Below are 6,000 nucleotides of genomic sequence, written 5' to 3'. Positions count from 1 at the left end.
TGGTTTCAAATCCATGCGTAACAAATGGTTCAGCATCAAATACTTGTGATATACATGACTTAGCTTCAACTGCATGCGAAACAAACGAGTTAGCTTCAAATCCAAGCGAAACACGTGATTTAACGTCAAATCAATACGAAGAAGAAGGCTTATCTACAAATACATGCGAAACAAATGGTTTAGCTTCAAATACTTGTGATATACATGATTTATATTCAACAGCAAGCGAAACAAACGAGTTAGCTTCAAATCCAAGCGAAACACATGATTCAGCTTCAAATCAATGCGCAGTAGAAGGCACAGTTTCAAATCCATGCGAAACAAATAGTTCAGCTTCAAATACTTGTGATACTCATGATTTAGCTTCAACTGCATGCGAAACCAAACGAATTAGCTTCAAATCCTTTCGATACACATGATTTAGCTTCAAATTCATTCGAAACACATAGTTTAGCTTAATAATCATGCCAATCAAATGGTTCAGCTTCAAATACTTATGATATACATGCTTTAGCTTCAAATGCAGACGAAACAAACGTGTTACCTACAAATCCTTTCGAAACACATGATTTAGCTTCAAATCATGTCAAGTCCATGCGAATCAAATGGTTTAGTTTCAAATGCTTGTGATATACATGATTTAGCTTCAACTACATGAGAAACAAACGAGTTATCTTCAAATACAAGCGAAACACATGATTCAGCTTCAAATCAATGCGAAGTAGACGGCGTGGTTTCAAATCCATGCGTAACAAATGGTTCAGCTTCAAATACTTGTGATATACATGATTTATATTCAACAGCAAGCGAAACAAACGAGTTAGCTTCAAATCCAAGCGAAACACTTGATTTAGCTTCAAATTCATTCGAAGCACATGCTTAATATTCATGCGAAACATATGGTTCAGCTTCAAATACTTGTGATATTCATGACTTAGCTTCAACTGCATGCGAAACAAACGAGTTAGCTTCAAATCCATGCGAAACACACGATTTAGCTTCAAATCTATGCGAAATAGAAGGCTGATCATCGAATCAATGCGAAACAAATGTATTAGCTTCAAATATGTGTGATATACATGATTTTGCTTCAAATGCAGTAGAAACAAACGAGTTAGCTTCAAATCCACACGAAATACATGATTTAGCTTCAAATCAATGCGAAGTATAAGGCTTATCTTCAAATCCATGCGAAACTAATGGTTTAGCTTCAAATACTTGCGATATACATGATTTAGCTTCAACTGCATGCGAAACGAACGAGTTAGCTTCAAATCCAAGCGAAACACGTGATTTAACGTGAAATCAATACGAAGAAGAAGGCTTATCTACAAATACATGCGAAACAAATTGTTTAGCTTCCAATACTTGTGATATACATGATTTAGCTTCAACTGCATGCCAAACAACGAGTTAGCTGCAAATCCAAGGGAAACACATGATGTAGCTTCAAATCCAAGCGAAAGATATGATTTAGCTTCAAATCAATGCGAAGTAGAAGGCTTCGCTTCAAATCAAAGCGAAATAAATGAGTTACCTTCAAATACTTGTGATATAAATGAAATAGATTGAAATGCATGCGAAACAAACGCGTTTGCTTCAAATCCAAGCGAAAAACATGATTTAGTATCAAGTCAACCCGAAGTAGAAGGCTTAGCTTCTAATCCATGCGAAACAAATGGTTTAGCTTCAAATACTTGTGATATACATGATTTATATTCAACAGCAAGCGAAACAAACGAGTTAGCTTCAAATCCAAGCGAAACACATCATTTATATTCACATCAATGCGAAGTAGAAGGAATAGCTTCAAATCCATGCCAATCAAACGGTTTAGCTTCAAATACTTGTGTTATTCTTGATTTAGATTCAAGTGCTTACGAAACAAACGAGTTAGCTTCAAATCCATGCGAAACATATGATTTAACTCCAAATCAATGCGAAGTAGAAGGCTGATCTTCGAATCCATGCGAAACAAATGGTTTAGCTTCAAATACTTGTGATATACATGATTCAGGTTCAACTGCATGCGAAACAAACGAGTTAGCTTCAAATACAAGCGAAACACATGATTCAGCTTCAAATCAATGCGAAGTAGAAGGCACAGTTTCAAATCCATGCGAAACAAATGGTTCAGCTTCAAATACTTGTGATACTCATGATTTAGCTTCAACTGCATGCGAAACCAAACGAATTAGCTTCAAATCCTTTCGATACACATGATTTAGCTTCAAATTCATTCGAAACACATAGTTTAGCTTAATAATCATGCCAATCAAATGGTTCAGCTTCAAATACTTATGATATACATGCTTTAGCTTCAAATGCAGACGAAACAAACGAGTTACCTACAAATCCTTTCGAAACACATGATTTAGCTTCAAATCAATGCGAAGTAGAAGGCTTAGCTTCAAATCCATGCGAAACAAATGGTATAGCTTCAAATACTTGTTTCATACATGATTTAGCTTCAACTGCATGCGAAACACATGATTTAGCTTCAAATCAATACGAAGTAGAAGGCTTATCTTCGAATCCACACGAAACAGATTGTTTAGCTTCAAATACTTGTGATACACATGATTCAGCTTCAACTGCAAGCGAAACAAACGAATTAGCTTCAAATCAAGGCGAAGTAGAAGGCTTAGTTTCAAATCCATGCGAAACAAATGGTTCTGCTTCAAATACTTGTGATACTCATGATTTAGCTTCATCTGCATGCGAAACCAACGACTTTGCTTCAAATTCAAGCGAAACACTTGTTTCAGCTTCAAATCAATGCGAAGTAGAAGGCATAGCTTCAAGTCCATGCGAATCAAATGGTTTAGTTTCAAATGCTTGTGATATACATGATTTAGCTTCAACTACATGAGAAACAAACGAGTTATCTTCAAATACAAGCGAAACACATGATTCAGCTTCAAATCAATGCGAAGTAGACGGCGTGGTTTCAAATCCATGCGTAACAAATGGTTCAGCATCAAATACTTGTGATATACATGACTTAGCTTCAACTGCATGCGAAACAAACGAGTTAGCTTCAAATCCAAGCGAAACACGTGATTTAACGTCAAATCAATACGAAGAAGAAGGCTTATCTACAAATACATGCGAAACAAATTGTTTAGCTTCCAATACTTGTGATATACATGATTTAGCTTCAACTGCATGCCAAACAACGAGTTAGCTGCAAATCCAAGGGAAACACATGATGTAGCTTCAAATCCAAGCGAAAGATATGATTTAGCTTCAAATCAATGCGAAGTAGAAGGCTTCGCTTCAAATCAAAGCGAAATAAATGAGTTACCTTCAAATACTTGTGATATAAATGAAATAGATTGAAATGCATGCGAAACAAACGCGTTTGCTTCAAATCCAAGCGAAAAACATGATTTAGTATCAAGTCAACCCGAAGTAGAAGGCTTAGCTTCTAATCCATGCGAAACAAATGGTTTAGCTTCAAATACTTGTGATATACATGATTTATATTCAACAGCAAGCGAAACAAACGAGTTAGCTTCAAATCCAAGCGAAACACATCATTTATATTCACATCAATGCGAAGTAGAAGGAATAGCTTCAAATCCATGCCAATCAAACGGTTTAGCTTCAAATACTTGTGTTATTCTTGATTTAGATTCAAGTGCTTACGAAACAAACGAGTTAGCTTCAAATCCATGCGAAACATATGATTTAACTCCAAATCAATGCGAAGTAGAAGGCTGATCTTCGAATCCATGCGAAACAAATGGTTTAGCTTCAAATACTTGTGATATACATGATTCAGGTTCAACTGCATGCGAAACAAACGAGTTAGCTTCAAATACAAGCGAAACACATGATTCAGCTTCAAATCAATGCGAAGTAGAAGGCACAGTTTCAAATCCATGCGAAACAAATGGTTCAGCTTCAAATACTTGTGATACTCATGATTTAGCTTCAACTGCATGCGAAACCAAACGAATTAGCTTCAAATCCTTTCGATACACATGATTTAGCTTCAAATTCATTCGAAACACATAGTTTAGCTTAATAATCATGCCAATCAAATGGTTCAGCTTCAAATACTTATGATATACATGCTTTAGCTTCAAATGCAGACGAAACAAACGAGTTACCTACAAATCCTTTCGAAACACATGATTTAGCTTCAAATCAATGCGAAGTAGAAGGCTTAGCTTCAAATCCATGCGAAACAAATGGTATAGCTTCAAATACTTGTTTCATACATGATTTAGCTTCAACTGCATGCGAAACACATGATTTAGCTTCAAATCAATACGAAGTAGAAGGCTTATCTTCGAATCCACACGAAACAGATTGTTTAGCTTCAAATACTTGTGATACACATGATTCAGCTTCAACTGCAAGCGAAACAAACGAATTAGCTTCAAATACAAGCGAAACACATGATTCAGCTTCAAATCAAGGCGAAGTAGAAGGCTTAGTTTCAAATCCATGCGAAACAAATGGTTCTGCTTCAAATACTTGTGATACTCATGATTTAGCTTCATCTGCATGCGAAACCAACGACTTTGCTTCAAATTCAAGCGAAACACTTGTTTCAGCTTCAAATCAATGCGAAGTAGAAGGCATAGCTTCAAGTCCATGCGAATCAAATGGTTTAGTTTCAAATGCTTGTGATATACATGATTTAGCTTCAACTACATGAGAAACAAACGAGTTATCTTCAAATACAAGCGAAACACATGATTCAGCTTCAAATCAATGCGAAGTAGACGGCGTGGTTTCAAATCCATGCGTAACAAATGGTTCAGCATCAAATACTTGTGATATACATGACTTAGCTTCAACTGCATGCGAAACAAACGAGTTAGCTTCAAATCCAAGCGAAACACGTGATTTAACGTCAAATCAATACGAAGAAGAAGGCTTATCTACAAATACATGCGAAACAAATTGTTTAGCTTCCAATACTTGTGATATACATGATTTAGCTTCAACTGCATGCCAAACAACAAGTTAGCTGCAAATCCAAGGGAAACACATGATGTAGCATCAAATCCATGCGAAACAAATGGTTCAACTTCAGATACTTGCGATATAAGTGATATAGTTTCAAATGCAAACGAAACAAATGAGTTAGCTTCAAATCCATGCGAAACACATGGTTTAGCTTGAAATCAATGCGAAGTAGAAGGCTTAGCTTCAAATCCATGCGGACTGAATAAATAAGTTTCAAATACTTGTGATATACAAGACTGAGCTTCAACTGCATGCGAAACAAACGAGTTAGCTTCAAATCCAATCGAAACACATAATTTAGCTTCAAATCCATGCGAAACACATAATGTAGCATCAAAACAATGAGAAGTAGAAGGCTTAGCTTCAAATCCATGCGAAACGAATGGTTTAGATTCAAATACTTGTGACATTCATAATTAAGCTTCAACTGAATGCGAAGCAAGCGAGTTAGCTTCAAATACAAGCGAAATACATGATTTAGCTCAAATCAATGCGATGTAGGAGGCTTATCTTCAAATCCATGCGAAACAAATGGTTTAGCTTCAAATACTTGTGATATACACAATTTAGCTTCAACTGCATGCGTTGCAATCGAGTTAGCATCAAATACAAGCGAAACACATGATTTAGCTTCAAATCAATGCGAAGTAGATGACTTATCTTCAAATCCAGGCGAAGAAAATGATTTTCCTTCAAATACTTGCGGTTTAAATGAAATAGCTTCAAATGCAGGCGAAACAAACGAGTTAGCTTTAAATCCATGCGAAACACATGATTTAGCTTCAAATCAATGCGAGACACATGATTTAGATTCAAATCAAAGCGAAGTAGACGGCTTATTTGAAATCCTATCGGAACACTTGATTTAGCTTCGAATCAATGCGAAGTAGAAGGCTTGGCTTCAAATCCATGCGAACAAATGGTTTAGATTCAAATATTTGTTTTATACATGATTTAGCTTCAACTGCATGCGAAACCAAGGAGTTAGCTTCAAATCCAAGCGAAAGATATGAT

This window comes from Megalopta genalis, unplaced genomic scaffold (genome assembly GCF_051020955.1).
Source record: "Megalopta genalis isolate 19385.01 unplaced genomic scaffold, iyMegGena1_principal scaffold0587, whole genome shotgun sequence".
NCBI lineage: Eukaryota > Metazoa > Arthropoda > Insecta > Hymenoptera > Halictidae > Megalopta > Megalopta genalis.
The sequence above is the reverse complement of the archived record's forward strand: the minus strand, read 5'-3'. Positions refer to the sequence as shown.